Source organism: Cupressus sempervirens, chromosome 1, assembly GCF_028749045.1.
Source record: "Cupressus sempervirens isolate cs-2001-9-10 chromosome 1, ASM2874904v1, whole genome shotgun sequence".
NCBI classification, from domain to species: domain Eukaryota; kingdom Viridiplantae; phylum Streptophyta; class Pinopsida; order Cupressales; family Cupressaceae; genus Cupressus; species Cupressus sempervirens.
In genome coordinates, this window is record NC_143118.1 from 844,371,735 (window position 1) to 844,389,437 (window position 17,703).

Sequence of the window (17,703 nt, forward strand, 5' to 3'; positions counted from 1 at the left end):
ATTAGGAATCCAAACCAATGAACATCATGGATGTACCTATATATCTAATCATATCATGCCAAAATCCATGGCACCATGATCACATCCATGAACTGAGCATCTAACTCTCAATATGTCCAACCTATTAGCATAAAATAGTTAACCACAATCCTCCACCATGACTATACTAGATAACAACATTTCATCCTTTCTACATGAAGAAAAAATTAGTAAATCATGTGACTTAGGGCATAGACAACCCATATCCAATCCACCAATCTAACTATGCATCGATAATGAGAGAATAATGGGCAAAGACAACCCATAACTAAGCCATAAATGCAACCTATAAGTATAGACTGCTTACAACACTGCACAACTTGTAGACCCAACAAGTCATCATACATATCCAAGCCAAATACTAATAACCATATCATCATGAGACCAATCTAGAATATGATCTAAATATATAATGATGTCAAATCTAAAATCTCCAAAGATACAATATCATAAACTCATAATGTTACCATAGTCAAAATATACCATAAACTACTTAGATCAATATAACACGAAATAAATTATACTAAACCTACACCAAATTTAAACCAATGTGTATAGCTCTCCAAGAGCTTTCTATTGACTACTTGAAGTCCAAAATCTAACTCTATATGCACAATTTATGCCCTAATTTGTGCTCAAAATAAAAAAAATCTAAATTTTAGGCTTTTAAAACCTAACAAAATTTTATAATCACAAAACCAAATCTACACCAAGTTGTAGTGCTTTGAATTAGCTTTCTAACACCTGTAAGAAGTCTAAAATTTGATATTGTGAGAGAAAGTTATGGTCAATTTACTAAGATAGTCTTTTTACCATTTACAATGCAATTCTTTTTTGTGACAATTTTTTTTTTATGAGAATAAATTTGATAGGCATCACAGGCTAAAACTAAAAAGCTCTTTTAGTTCCTTTGAACATGGCCAAACTAGGGCATATTGTATATCAAAATTTATGGAAACATCAACCCAGTTCCAATGGTGAGATTTGTTTTTATCTAGGAGATCATTTCTAAAAGCTCTACCTAAAAACCTCATTTAAATGAAACATCTAAAAAATCATTTTGTATAGCAATTTCACATGCCCAAAATCTACCAACATCCTATCATAATATCAAATCCAAAATCTTCATATCTACAATAAAAAACTCAAATATCTTTCCCTTTCTTTTATCCTCTCATGCTTTCCCATGGATTCAATCTAGGGTTATAATACTAAAACCATAACTTTGATACCACTTGTAAGAAAACTAGCAAGAAATAATATAATTGTTTCCACATAACCCATAATAGATCTAAAATAAATATGCAATTGAAATCCACGTGCAATAGAATAGACAACATACCCACAAAAATGTGACACAAGATATACCCTGGGAAACCATCATTGAGGAAAAAACTCAACCTCCAAATACATCTATCACCATGTATTATTCAACAAAAATAAAATTGCAATACAATTATGGAAGGCTTCAAAGCCATAGCCACAATTGAGCAATCTATGTAAAAAAGTGTGAATTCACATATCCCATGCCATGTTTCCAACCTTCACAAATGCTCCCTTGGCTAACTTGTCAAGCCTTGTCCTACTTGATTATTTCCCTTTTTGCCTTCTTCTTCTCACTCTCTCACACTGACAACTACCCTTGTGGCTGCTTATATAGTAGCAAGTCCCACTAAACCGCCAAGTGGTATTACATAAACCATGTGCTACCTAACCCATTGACCCCACATTTAATATTGGAAATTTAATTCTTTTCCCCAATATTAAATAATTACATGAAATATTATCACAATGTTATAATAAAACTTATCAAGTATATCCCATAAGAATCTTTCCATGTTGCACGTCCATCTAGGTGAAATATTACATAATAAAATAAAGTAATATAATATAACAATATTATGCAATGTTTGAAACACCCATTATCCCAACATCAAGACCAATTCGAGCATCAACCAAATCACAATTATCACTAAGATCCTAGTGCATGCTAAGCAACCAACATATTCTAAGCACACAAAGAGTGTTGAGAAACCAACACATGTTGAGAATTGTAGAGAATGTTGATAAAACTATATTTGTCAAGGTCCTTTAGTGACCAATCCCCCTTCAACAAGAAAGCTCATTGGCCACAACTACACCCTTTAGCAACTGAGCACGACTATTTGGTGATTGAGTCCACACCACTTAGCCAAAATACCTCCAACCATGTAGGATTATAAGAAAGCCCAAGAAGCTCTTGCATCATTGTTGATATTTGCAACACTCTTTAAACTATAGTTGATCTCAAGTTTTTTCAAATTCTTTCAAAAACATTGCTTTGTTAAAGATATTTAGAGATCGATAGGCTTATGCTCTCTGCCTTTGATTCCAATGATGATCGCCCATCTTTTACTAGGTATGGCACAACTTGGCAATACAATATCATTGGTAGAGAAAAAAAGTTGTCAAGCCATTTTCTATGGATTCATAGAACCAAGCTTACAATCATTATGAAATTTGATCTAAAATTTCAACTTCTTTTGAAAGATTTGTGAAATTCTAGTTCACCTAGTGAAGAGAATGTAAGCAAAGAAAAATTAACAATAATATCTAGAAATAATACACAAAAATTTATGAAGAAACTTAAAACAAAGAGCTTTTGCTTTTGCCATAAATTTCGACCATATATATCACAATTTCTTGCTCTCAATATAAATTAAGAATATTGACAATGTTTATCTCAGTTATGAAAAAAAAAGACTTACTCTTACTAACATTGAGCCTAAAGTTCAAATTGGAGGTAATGATCATTCTTTAAAGGGTGCTAGCTCAATGAAAGAGAACCTATTTTACAAGAAGATGGATGATGGTTCTATTTCACCATGCCATATTATGACCAAATACACTATTAAAAATACTACTAAATATTTGATCAAATATACTACTAGATATGCTACTAAATATACCACTAAATAGGTGACTAAATACACTAAATATGCGATCAAATATATGATTAAATATGCTACTAAATACACAACTAAATATGTGACTAAATCAACTATCAAATATAAAACTAAATACATGACTAGCAACATTATTAAATATACTACTAAACAGACTACTAAATATACCACTAAATGAATGATCAAAATCAATGATAAAAAAATGACTAAAATTTCTTAATAGTAAATTTATTAGTGTTATAAATGATTGGATATGAACTACTATTAGTCATGTGACTAAGTTTAGTAACATATATACAAGATTTAGTGGTTTTTTTAGTCACATATTGATATTTTATACTAGTGGCATGCGAACACAAAACAAATTCAACCCCCCCATCCAACAATTTGGTATCAATGATAAGTTGTTGGAGAAAGAATTTAAAAGGAACTTGAGCTAAAGATCAAAGATGTATAGGAGATAGGTACCAAGGCTGAATGTAGAGAATTTTTCATCATGGCAAAGATCGAATGAAGTTGTGTCTCTCTAGTATTAGAAATAACGTTACTAATTAGTTTGAGAATGAATATACCACACCTATTGGTCCTCTATCTATGGAGAAAATGAATAAGAAAATAATCATAGTAGTCTAATGATTGAGATTGTACCTACTCTCAATGATGCTAAATTTTATGATATCAAGAATTGTGCTAATGCTAAATAAATTTGGGGTAAATTGAAGCAAGTACATAGAGGAGATGATAATTTAAGAATGGCCAAAGATTAAAGTCTCATAGGTAAGTATGATGATATGGGAACAAAAGAAGGTAAAAATGATGCACAATATGTGAACCAAATCAACAATGTTGTAAGTGCAATCAGCTACTGGAGGAACTATCATAGATTCTAAAATTGTAAGTAAAGTTCTCATAAATCTTCTACTTATTTATGCTATCAATGTTTTTCAATTCAATAAGTAAGAGCTATCCCTAGAAATGATTTGACACTTGATAGTCTAGTTGGTCAGTTGACTATATTTGAGTTGAGAAATTATGTTAATAGTATGGCTAGAATGGGAAATGCATTTAAGTCTTCACTATCCATCAACAATTCAAAGAAAGATAATGAAAGTAAAGAAGAAAGCAAGTCTAAAATAAAAAATTCTTTGGATGAGATTGAAGTATTTCTTAAAAGAAGGCTGTCAAGAAGTAGGTAAATACAAAGGTGAATTTCCCTTGATCTATTTCGAATGTAACGAGGTCGGTCACTTTCCTACGAAATGTGCTAACAAAAGTAACTCTTGTATGTGATAAAATTAGTGTACTAACAATACAAAGAAGAAACTAAGCATTCATAGACTAATAAAAAAGAAAAGAAATAGATTTACCAAAAAGGAAATAAAATAATAGAACATGCCAACCTTGTATCTCCTCAGCTTCTTTGATGTGTAGGTATGGTCATAATTATGGATGTGTACTCATTTGTATGCTCAATTATTCAACAATAGACAATCATGGATGGATGCATATAAATATGAATATCACCAAATAACACTTTGAAATTAATTAGCTCTCCAAATTGTATAATAACTACACTCAAAAGGTGGATGATTTGTGATGAAAAATGGATTCAATTTATAGGCAATTGGGTGAGGATGAGATAAGAATTCCTAATAGATAGTTAACTGAGTAAGGTGTGAGATAGGCTTGAGTTAAATAATATAGGTGGAGGAGATGGACTTATGTGTTTAGAGGTGGATGAGGGAGACGTGGTATGAGAGTGGACCTAGGCTTGAGTCAAGAAGAATAAATTTTGCCTTGATTTTATGCAAGTGAGCTAGAGAGGGATTTTAGACATAGTAGAGGAGGTCATGTATTTTAGTTAAGGTGGGTGAGGTGGTTTAGTTGATTGGAGGATGTGACAAGTCGATAGATTTGTTAGAAAAAAGATTGGTGGGTGAGCTTAATTAAATAAATGAATTATTTAGTTAAAAGAGGAATTATAGGTGTATGGGATTTAATTAAATAAATGAATTATTTAATTAAAAGAGGAATTATTGGTACATGATATTTAATTAATTAAATGAATTATTTAATTAAAAGAGGAATTATTGGTGCATGAGTTGAGTTTGGGTAACTACTAGGTTGAAGGGTTACTTTGTGGGTAGATGAATCTAATTAATTAAATTAATTAAATATAGAGGGGTTTTGAAGATTAAATTAAATGAGTTTTACATTTATTTAATTTAATAGAGGAAGATGGATTTTATTAATAAATTAGACTATTGGTTGTCTATTATTTTATTAATTGGGCTATAATTAATTAATTAGGGGATATCGCTAAAATGACTAAATTTGATTAGGAATTTATGTGATTGGATTTAAGCGTCTACAAGTCTATTATAAATGATAGCAATGACAAGAAAGATTCAAGTAAAGGGAGGACATGGATTACAAAGATAAAGAAAATAATTAATGCTACATTGCTGAGGAAGAGCATACTAAGTCAAGGTCTGATGATGACAAGGAAGTAATTGAAATGGCTGAGGTTGCAATCAAGGAAGATCCAAATGGTGAAAGGTATGAGAATGAAACTTCCCTAATTTCACATATTACTAAGAATGAATTATGGACTATTAATAGTGGTTGTTCACATCACATGACTATTGATCTAAGTTTAATAAACTTGAAGAAATTGATGATAGTGGAACTATTAAGTTTGGTAATGATGTTCCATACTCACTTAATGTTAAATGATAAGATTAGATGTGATTATGCATACTGGGTTCAAGGACTCAAATATAATCTTTTGAGTGTTGCATAGTTGAACAACTCAGGTCACAAGTTAGAATTTGAGAAAAGGAAGGTCAAGATCTTCAATGATGAAGGAAAATTGATTGGAATAGGAATGCAAAAAAAGGCAACTTATTCTATCTTGATTCTACAATTGAGACATGCTTGTTTTATAAAATTGAGGATGTATGGTATGGTATAAAAGGTTGTGTCATGTACACTTTGAGAACATAGTTATAATTGATTGTTGGGCCAGATATATAAGCTCAATTTGGGCCCTACCATTCTATAGGCATAGATCAACATTAACCATTGAAGAGTTGCTTCCCTGCTTTTAGTGATAGAGTGTAGGTCTTAGTTGCATATTCCTACCTAAAATTTGCAAAAACTAGAGAATTCTATGTGTAAAGAATATCATCTCAATAAAATTACAAAGTATAGTTTTTTTAGCAAGGCACACTTCAAATGATAAACTACTATTGGTGCATACTAATCTATGTCATTCAATTGATCTTGATAGTTACTATGGAGATAAATATTTCATATTGTTTTTTGATGATTATTCAAGGATGATGACTTTAATTTTCATGAAGGTGAAATAACATGCCTTTGATATGTTTAAGTGGTATAAAGCTAGAGTAAAAAAGGAAACTAGTCAATCTTTGAAATGTTTAAGAAATAATAGAGGTGGTTTGTTTATGAATGCTAAATTCACTAACTTTTGTGTTGAAAATGGTATCAAAATAAAGTTACCTACACCAAAGACACCATAATAGAATGGTATTGTTGAAAGGAGAAATATATTCATCATGGATTGTGCAAGGACTTTATTGATTAAGAATGAGGCCTCTTGATTATTTTGGAGAGAAGCAATCAGTATCTCTATTTACACTCTCAACAAATTTTAATTAAAGAAAGGAAGAAACAAGAATCCCTATGAATTGTGGTATGGTCATTCATATAATGTAAGTTATTTCAAAATAATTAGAAGTAGGTGTTACATTAAAAAAGATACAAGAAATAGTAAACTTGATGTTAGAGGAGATGAAGGTATATTCCTTTAGTATTCATCTAAGAGTGAGCATATAAATGTTTGAACAAAGATAGTAAAAAGATGTTTGAAAGTGAAAATGTAAGATTTGATGAGGTTGAAGAGAAGAATGATGTGGAAAATAAGAAGTAACTTGAAGATTACAACAAGTTTGTATATGTCTATGAAGAGGCACTTGATACTCTATTTGAGTTACAATACAAAGATACAGGGAACCAAATAGGTTATTCTGAGTCATAGATTATAATATTTGGGCACCAAATAATTAAACTTGAATAGGAAGTCAAATCTATACCGAGTAAAGGAAATGATGAAAATAAAAGAACTAAACCTATATTAGATAAATATATGAGGAAGTATCATTCATTTGACCAAATAATTGGAGATAGAAGTGTTGGATTACAAACAAGAAGCAAGTTAAGAGAAGGTGCATATTTAATTGCTAATTTTGAACCTTGATCAATAAAATGTAAATTTGATGATGAATGTTGGGTTAATGCAATGGAAGAGGATACTGATCAAATTGAGAAGAACAATACCTAGATAGTAGCACAGAGACCTACTAATAAAAATGTGACTGGAACCAAGTGCATCTTCAAAAACAAGTTGAATGAGAATGGAGAAGTAGTAAGAAAAAATGAAAGACTAGTTTGAAAAGGTTATGAACAAGAAGAGGAAATTGATTATGGTGAAAATTTTGCACCTATTGCAATATTGGAAGTAATTAGAAAACTACTAGCTTATGCTACATACAATAAGTTCAAAGTATATCAAATATATAGACCTAGATCTGAGTGGAATGCATTCACAAATCCCTCCAAAAGTACTATTGATCAATGATATCCAAACTCACTTTAAATGTGTTATTCAAGAGATTGACACTTTAGAATTGGATGATGCCCTAGAAAAACTATGTGTAAATGGAGTTTTGAAACCCAAGAACCAAAACCTGGAAACTAAAGGGTTAACTCACATCCCTCACATGCCCCATGAATTTCAAGTAAAATGGATTAGGTTTATCCTTAGTTGGGTGCATATTGGGCAATTGTGGTTGGAGCAACTAGTATTGATCACAAAGAATATGATTCATCAAATTATTGGTCTCCCAATGTTGGCCAAAGCTAAGATGACCAAAACCCTAGGTCAAGCAAAACTTGAAAGGAAAACCCTAGTTGAATGGGATGGTAGAGGCATGCAAATAAGAAATTTTATTGATGTGGAATTGAAGTTTGGCATCCATATCATTGCACACAAGATTTACAACTCGAGTAGGTTAAATAGTGTGTCATGTGAAGTAGTTGACCTTGCATACAAGCTAGTGAAGAACAATCTATCCTTTGACCTTGCTAAGATACTATTGAGAAAGTTCAACAAGAACATGGAAAGAATTAAGAAATTAAAGAATAATCCCTATAAGTTTGGCTCCCTATTAACATGCTTATTCTTTTATGTTTAGAAATTTTTTGCTTCAAAAGGATCTATTGTACGGAGAAAAGATTTGCCAATGCTATATTAGATCAATGAGTTTATTACTGACATGGGTGAGAACTACAATAGTATCATGGATAACTATTTTGATGCATTCAAGGAGAAAATGAATAATAGATATCAAATTCCAAAGAAACTTGTTAAAGATTATAAGGATGATGTGTGTATCATGGTAGTAGTGATAAAGGATACATTCAGGCAGTCAGGTCTAGAATAGTATGGGTGAAACCTTTTGGATATGAGGTTAATATTGATGAAACTAAAGACATCATTGAGGCACTTTTTAATGAACTAGTTGTTCCTAAGGCTACATATTTCAGCACCTATAATAAAGCTAAAGCTAGGATAGAATTTGAGATTAAGCTCCCTCAAGTGATTAATAAAGGAAAGAAAAGAATTTCTAAACTAAAAAAAAGTTCTACTCTCTTGTTGACTCAAGGAAAAAGGAGAGGATGAAGAGGTAGAGGATGAAGAATAATATCACTAAAGAAAAAGGGAAAGGTAGTTAACACCAAGCTAGCCAAGCCATCCATTGTTGTGTTAACTGGTAGATCAAGGAAGAAAGCTAACAAGGAAGGAGGAGACATTATATTTAGCAGACCTCCACCCACCTTGCAAGACAGGTCGAAAGAATAGGAAGTAGAAGCAAGTATAAATTTTTTTAAAGAATTAAAATATGAGATTAGGACTAATGTAGAAAAGAAGAAAATAGAAGATTTGGTGATGGATAAAATGGGTAAGTGGAAGTATTCATCCAACCAGCTTACATCTCAAATTCCTAATGTTTTAATGGAGAAGATAAGCCAAGATGGGAATTTTCCATGCAAACTATGAAAGACATCTATGGGAAAACCCTGAGGTAGCTTTTACCAAGCTTAATAGACAAAGAGATTGCAGAATCTCTACAGAAAAATGAGGAAAAATTAATTCTCAAATTCAACACTTGTTTGGTTCTCATAAAAGACATTGAGCATGTTGTAAGGAATACAACAAAAACATGGAAAAATGTCTATCTTTTACATAAAATGAGTGATTTTCTTGTTGATGTAAAAGATAATGATGATGATGATGATGATTATGGAGATAATGATGAAGAAGGGGATGGTGAAGAGTCAACACATTTTGTTACTATTGATTATGAAAAGTATAAAGAGTAAGAGGCTATCAAGGAAGCAACACAAGAAGATGAGGAAACTAATTTAGTCAAGATTGTTGTAGTAGTTATTGCCTCACTTCCTCACTCTCCAAGAAAGTTATTGACAACACCAAGTGTGAAGATAGCCTTAGTAGGATTGATTGTGACTACTAGTGTGAATACAAATGTCCAATCACTCCTTGCTCTAATTTAGCTTAGTACATCATTGATTGAAGTGACCTCGACTTCATCTACCAAGCTATAGACTCTTTCCTCTTCTACCAAGTTGGCTACATAAATTTTGAATACATTAATTTTGAGCATAATAGGTTTAGACAAATCTATGATTTCCACATCAATTTTGGATTCTTCAGGTATTTCTTTTAGTATTCCTTCAATAAGTGTAGTATCAGTTTTTACAACTAGTCCTAATATGTCTACAATTATTTCTATTCTGAGAACACAAGCAATAAGTGCAATGACAGTTGAGACCAACACTCAATTGAGCACAAAATCTTTGAGCGAAGGAAAATAGATGGAGTAAGAAATAGACTTGGATGAGGAAATTGTAATCCCTAATTGGGACATCTCCAAGCTTAATCTAGACAAAATGTAGAAATTTGGTGAACTCCTCTAGTAGAAAGCCAAAGAGCAGAGATTTAGAGAGGAAAGGGATAAATAAATTAAAATTATCGAGGACACAAAGAATATTTTGGTAGATGCTATAGGTCTAGACATTGATCCTTCACAGCCAATTTTGTATCAATTAGCAAATGTAGTTCTAAAATTCAATGAACATACTGATGGGTAGGATAATTTATTATAGAAGACAAAGAAGAAATTTGAAAATAAAGTGTTGGAGCACATTGCTCAACAAATAGCTATCTATCAAGTAGAACTTTCTACAATTTTGGGCTCTTTGGAAACATCTTGTATAAATGTATCATCACTTTTTGGAAAGCTATGTGATATTTCTAATTTTACCAAGGAAATAAAGGAAAAATTGTCTAGGATAGATGAAGACCTTAAGGCAAGCACACATAAGTTGTAGCTTGATCCTAGTTCAAGTTAGGCACACTTCAAGAAGATAAGGATTTTGATAGATATGCAAGCTGGACTACTTATAAAAGAAACAAGAATCAGATCTACATTAGTAGATATACAAAATATGATTCTTCCCAACATGGATGCACTACAAAAACACATTGCATATTCTAAAACTCTCATCCATGACAACAACTTCTCCTAGCAGGCCATATGGTAGAGTTTTCTATAGAAGTGCAAATTGCACTACACAAAAGTAAGGTCTTGCAAGAGGACTAGGACAAGACCTTAGCAATCATACTCAAGGTACATTTAGAATTTTTATCTCATTTTGGCATTAAAATGTAAATAAATAGAATAAATCTTTAGCATTAATGACAAAAAGAGGGAGAAAGATATATGTATAGGAGAGTATATACTGTGAATAAGAAGATATAAGAAAGATGTATAGGAGGAGACAAATGGACAAAGATGTAAAGAGTTATGGGGGAGAAAATGTAATAAGTTTTAAAAATAATTGGGGAGAAAGATATGTATAGTAAGTACATATTGTATATAGCAAGAAGATGTATAGTATACCATATGAAAGAACTTTACTGTGTATAGATATATATCTTACAAAATCATTTAGAAAAATTTCAAAAAATAGTGTACTCTACCGAGCTGGTATCACAAGGTGATGGATAAAAGGTATTTAGTAAACTTTTTGAATTTAGTTTTGGATGATAAGTATTTTTTTCACTAATTCAAAAGAGGAAGATTGTTGACATATCAGTCAAGTTTTTTATCAGTGACATACACTTATTCAAATTATAAATAGCTACTGAGCTTATTGTATAGATAACAATGTTTTCCAAGCATTTTAGTTGTTGCCGAGTTCTACAGTTGCTACCGAGTCCTTTGGACAAATTCTAGAGTTTATTGAGTAGTTACAGTTACTGTGAAGATCAATAGTGTAAACCATGCATCTCAATGTATGCCAAGTTTACTAGTGCAAACTAAGCTATGTAGTATTTAAGAAGTTCATAGTTTATGTGATGTGAGTCTAGTGTTAACTAAGCTAATTTGTGGTAACCAAGTGACTCATTTTATACTGAACTCTAAGTGATAGTGTTTATCGAGCTATGTAATGGTAAACAAGTGATTTAGTTTATATGACAAGTTTTTTAGTATTCATTGAGTCACCAATGCAGACTAAGTTCAAGACTACTTGCAAGTGATCAGTATGGATCGAGCTTCTACATCTACTCAGTGTGTGATGGTGTCAAGCATTAATAGTGGATGTCAAGTATCAAAATCTCACTAAATTAATTTTCAAAACATAAGTGTTTTCATTTGGGCTAACTTTGTAATATTTGTGTAAGCTTTTATTATGGCTAACTTTTTAATTTGTATAAAATGATTGGTATATATATAGTGTACTATATCGCACCCCATAAGTAAAGTAATGATGCATTAGTAATCTTAAGAGAATAAAGTGCAAATTGCAAAGTCTACAATAGTATAAGGAGCAACAAAGATTCATCTATCACAGCAAGGTGATTTGTACATGTAAAAGAATCTCATTCAGCAAAGCAAGTTGCACATTAGAGATTAGTTACTATTTCATGCTAATAGGTGGATTAGTCAAATCCTTCAACAAGGTAGACCTAATAGTCTTTTGTAAATCTCTTTACCGAGTGCATACTTCATTGTATGTTTGTAAATCCTTTCACAAGGTGGACCTAGTAGTCCTTATTGCTCATAATAGGGCAGATCATCAGAACTGATCAATGTAAGCTTAACAGTCCAAATTTATACTACAGTTTTAAAGCTTATGGGTGTCATCCCCACCCTAGTTTTACTTTCTATTTAGAAGGTTTCTTGGTCACCAAATCTTTGAGTCACAGTGTTATGAATGCTTTCATTTTTTTAGTTTCTTATGCATCCAAGTAGATTAGATTATATGTGAAGGATGAAATTCTAATTGGATTGTTGGATTAAGAGTTGAAATTGTAGAAGTTTTAGAAATTAGTAATTCACCCCTCCCCTCTCAATAGCTTAGCCTAGTTAATAATATTTCCAACAATTGGCATCAGAGCATTGTGGTTCTTAGAAGAGAGCTTAATAGCTTGAGAAAAGATCAAAGCCATGGAGATATTCAAACTTGACAAATCCATTGACAATGAAAACCTAGATTTGGAAATAAGTATTGCCTAAATCAAGAAAGCAAAAGAGAAACTCTCTCAATCGTTGAAAAGAAAAAAAAAAACTTGTAATTCAAATTAATGATCATCTCCACATTGAAGAAAAGGTTGAAGATATTCATTCAAGTAATCAAGATGAAGCCAATGAAGCAATTAAAGAAATCCTAGAAAAGAATGGTTCCCTACAAGAAGAAGTAAGAAAACTAAGAAGAGAATAAGAAATTTAGTCAATAAGGCTATGTGAAGTCATGGAGCAGAAGAACAAGATAAAAGAAGAGATAGAAGGAAAGAACAATGATATCTAGAACCAATCCCTTCAGCAAGAAGACCTTATTGATCAGCTCTCCAATGCAAATGAAGAAATCATGAGTCTAAGATCTAAAAATGAAAGATTATGAAATGATCTAAACTCTGAAAGAAAAATCAATGAAAGAATGATGAAATCCTAATCTAACGTTAATCAATTGAATGAGAAAAATCTCTATAGAAAAAAAGGAAAAGAAGGAATTGGATATACAGAAGAAGGAGAATCATCCAAGCAAGGAGCTCAAAAGAATCAAAGACCTACTTGCAATCACTATGGTAAGATAGGTCATACATCAAACAAATGTTGGAGTAATGGAAAAGAAAAATTCAATAGAAAATGCTACAATTGCAATTAGCATGGTCATAAAGCTAATGAATGCAAAGAGAAACCAAGATTTGAAGGCAAATGTCACAAATGTAAGAAACATGAACACAAGTCATCAAAATACAAAACCAAGATATTGAATCCAATAGAGAAAATTGTGAAAGCAATATTTGGTTGAGACTACAACACCTAGTGTAGATGTCATTACTATGGAGAATTTGGAAACATTGGAATAAATTATGTAAAACATCATATGAGGAAAAGAGATACCACTAAAAGATGCTTCACTTGTATATAACTTGGTCATCTTGCCAAGAACTATATGAATTCTGGTAGAATAGAAGATGCGAAAAAGACCAAAGCTGATAACATCCAAAAATAGATGAGACAACAATGGATTCCAAAGTCTAACAAGAATACAAGTCCAAGAAATGGTGATCAAGTCACTCAAGAATTGGGTGACTCTACAATTTCTACTTAAATTCTCAAGAGAGAATTAGAACTAGGCTATCAAAGAAGACATCCAAATTAGTTCTAGTTGAAAAGTCATAAAGATCCATATCTATATTCAAGATACAAAGGGATCACTAAGTTAAAGGGGTACTAGATACTACTGAGTTACTTTCCTTATCGAGTGAGGTTATGTCATAGACTTTATTGAGCAAGGATAGGAGTAACCAAATTTTATATGGTTACTAAGTAATGGAAGACTCTACCGAGTGATCAATGCAAGAATAGTGGATGACATTTTGTCAATGTGATGTCATTCAATCTACCTTTTATACTAAGAATTTATGGAAAAATTTGATAAAAGGAATGGAATCAAATTCATTTTTACTATGAAAATTTTGAGAGCTAAGGAAAAGTGTGATCTTCAGAGCATCTAAGAAATTTGAGCAAATTATTAGGAAATATTTTTGAATTCTCTTAAACCCTACTAAGTGAAGATGACATCTAGTAGTAGCAAGGAAAAGTAAGGTTCAAAAATGCTAGTTCATGGTGAATGGAAGGCACTAGACTTCAAGCTCACCCCTACAATTGCAGAAGACCTAGATCTGAGTGGAGCACAATCACAAATTCCTCCAAAGGTACTATTGATCAATGATATCCAAACTCACTTTAAATGTGTTATCCAAGAGATTAGCACTTTAGAAATGGATGATTCCCTAGAAAACAATGTGTAAATGGAGTTTTAAAATCCAAGTGCCAACACCTAGAAACTAAAGGGTTAACTCACATCCCTCACGTGCCCCATGAATTTCAAGTAAAATAGATTATGGTTATCCTTAGTTGAGTGCATAATGGGCAGTTGTTGTTAGAGCAACTAGTATTAATCATAAAGAAGATGATTCATCAAATTACTTGTCTCCCAATGTTGGCCAAAACTAAGATGACCAAAACCCTAGGTCAAGAAAAACTTGAAAAGAAAACCCTAGTAGAATGGGATGGTAAAGGCATGAAAATAAGCAATGTCACTAATGTGGAATTGAAGTTTGGCATCCATAGCATTGCACACAAGATTTATAGCTTGAGCAAGTTAAACAACATGTCATGCAAAGAAATTGACCTTACCGAGCTACTATTCATGAGATAGCTCAACAAGAACATGGAAAGCATTAGGACATCAAAGAATAACTTGTGTAAGTTTGGCTCGCTATTAACATGCTTATTCTTTTATGTTAAGAAAATTTTCCCTTCAAAAGTATCTTTAATGTGGAGAAAAGATGTGCTAGTGCTATATTAGATTAATGAGTTTATTATTGACATGGGTGAGAACCATAATAGTATCATGGATAACTATTTTGATGCATTCAAGGAGAAAATAAATAATAGATATTGAATTCCCAAGAAACATGTTGAAGATTATAAGGATGATGTGTGTGTAGACACCTAAAATTGTCCAAATCACATGTCTTGACCAATTAAATAAATATTTATTATTTATTTAATTCCCTTACCTTTAATTAAATAAATTTTACATTTATTTAATTATGTTCAGCTTTTCCTGATTTAAACAAACTAAGATTTATTTAAATCCTAACCCATCCCCTTTAATTAAGTACTTTGTTTACTTTATTATTCCTTGCCTAATCCCTCTTGGAATTAAATATTAAATTTAATCCTATTTGAGCACATGGCTCCTACCTTTAACCCTCACCTAACCTCACTTCCCTAACCTAACCCATCCTGCTAACCTAGGTCAATCCACTTTCCCATTAATTAATCTTACTTCCTCATCTCATCACATCACTAATTATTTGCACAATCCTAATCAAAGGATTAGCAAACCCTATTCACATGTGACATGTGACTCTTACACACTTACAACTATTGGATACAATTAAGTAATTGTGTATTGTCTTTGATGTTACACAAATGCCATATCAGTTATCAGACAGAGTCTACCGAGTTCTGTCGGTTAGGAAAATAGTTTACAGAGTCTACCGAGCTCAGTCGATCAATAAAGCCTTTTGCAGTGTATACCGAGCATTCCTGTATGTCACACGGTGAGTTAGTGTTAAACAAGTTCGCACGGTAAGCTAAGGAAAGTTTAGTTCTTACCGAGATCACTCGGGTATCAAAGAATTTTGTAGCGGACGGTTAGTGTTAACCGAGTTCGCACGGTAAGCTAAGGAAAGCTTAGTTTTCACCGAGCTCACTCGGTAGTCGAAGATAGCTTTTACCGAGTCTAGTTAGTTTCCAAAGGAAGTGGCAGGTTTGCCGAATTCCTCGGTAATTGTAGTTTTTACCGAGTTCTGTCGGTTAACACAGGAAGCAATTTTTTTTTGTTCTGTATTGACCGAGCAACGTCGGCCAGTGAAGAATTTTGTTTTGATTGTTAGTTTAAGCCGACTTTGGAATATGTTTTGTCAAGTTGGTTGGGCCGACCTGGTATTATGTATAGTATATAAAGAGGTGCTCAAGATGCGAAAAAGTGTGGAATAGAGAGTGTATGCAGATAGTGCAAGGAAGTGCAAGGAAGAGACTTGTGTGTGCCTAAGCAGAGTTGAGCAGAGGGAAAACTTGGAGCTGCAAAGATATATTTAATTAGTAAAGATCTTGTGGAGCTAAACTAAGATCTGTATTCAGCAAGATAAGTTGCATGTATTTTCAGATCATTCATTGGTTCTTTCTAACCATTGTAACAGTGATTCCAAAATCTCCTAACAGAGTTGGTTTAACAGCCATTCCATAAATCCTTTAACAGGGTGGCAATTCAGTTGAATTGTTCTAAAGACCTCTTACAAGGCCACTCCTAACAGGGTGATTAAATCCTCTAACAGGGTCACACCTAACAATGTGTTTTGTAACTTTTAACAGGGTTGGCTCCTAACAGGGCTCACTTCAGAATAGTGAAAATTGGTGACTAGTTGCTGGTGGTTTTTCCCATATTGGATTTCCACGTAAATCTGGTGTCTACTGTGTTCATGATTAATTTCTTTTGCATGGTTGCTTATTTCAATAAATGCTTAATAAATTAACTAAACATCTATCAAGTTTTAAGCAGTAATTTATGTGTTTACCGAGTAGTAGCAGCAACTAAGTTTAAGGCATCTTTGGGACTATTGAATTTATTTTTGTGGTAACTGATTCACCCCTCCCCTCTCAGTTACCCCATCTTCATTTTCCAACAATTGGTATCAGAGCTTTTGGTGCTTGCAGGAGGAGATTTCAAAAATCTAAGCCAAAGATCAAGATGTCTTACAAGAGGGAAATCCCAAGGCTTAACCGAAACAACTTCTCAGCATGGCAGGGATTAATGAGACTTCATCTAGCTTCCATTGGTGACACTGGTCTGAAATATCTTGATGAGTAATATGAAGAACCATCAGGTACATTATCAGTCAATGACATTGCTATAAAGAAGACTCATAACATTATGATGATTGATATTGCATCTGCCTTGAGTTATGAAGAGTTTGATGATGTTAAGGACTGCACTACTGCCTATGAAATGTGGGAAAGACTGAAAGAGATCTATGGTGGAGATGACAATGTCAGAAGAGCCAAAGCTGAAAGTCTGAGAGGACAGTTCGATCAGATGAAAATGAAAAAAGATGAAAACATTGCCAAATATGTTGAAAGAATTAAAGCATGTGTCAGTGCTATCAAAGCTTCTGGAGGAAGTATCAGTGAAGAGACAGTCATAAGTAAAGTTCTTAGAACTCTACTTCCAGTTTATGCCATCAGGGTATCAGCCATTCAAGAAAGAAGGTGTGAGGCCAATCACAAGATAAACCTAGAGGCCATAGTTGGAAGATTGACAGCATTTGAACTAGATAATTTTGATAATTATGTTCTAGCTGCAAAGAACATTGAGTCTGCATTTGAAGCCAAGCTTTCACTCAAGGAAAAAGGCAAGAAGAAGAAGGAATCTCAGTCAGAGAGTGAAGATCAATCAGATTAGACTT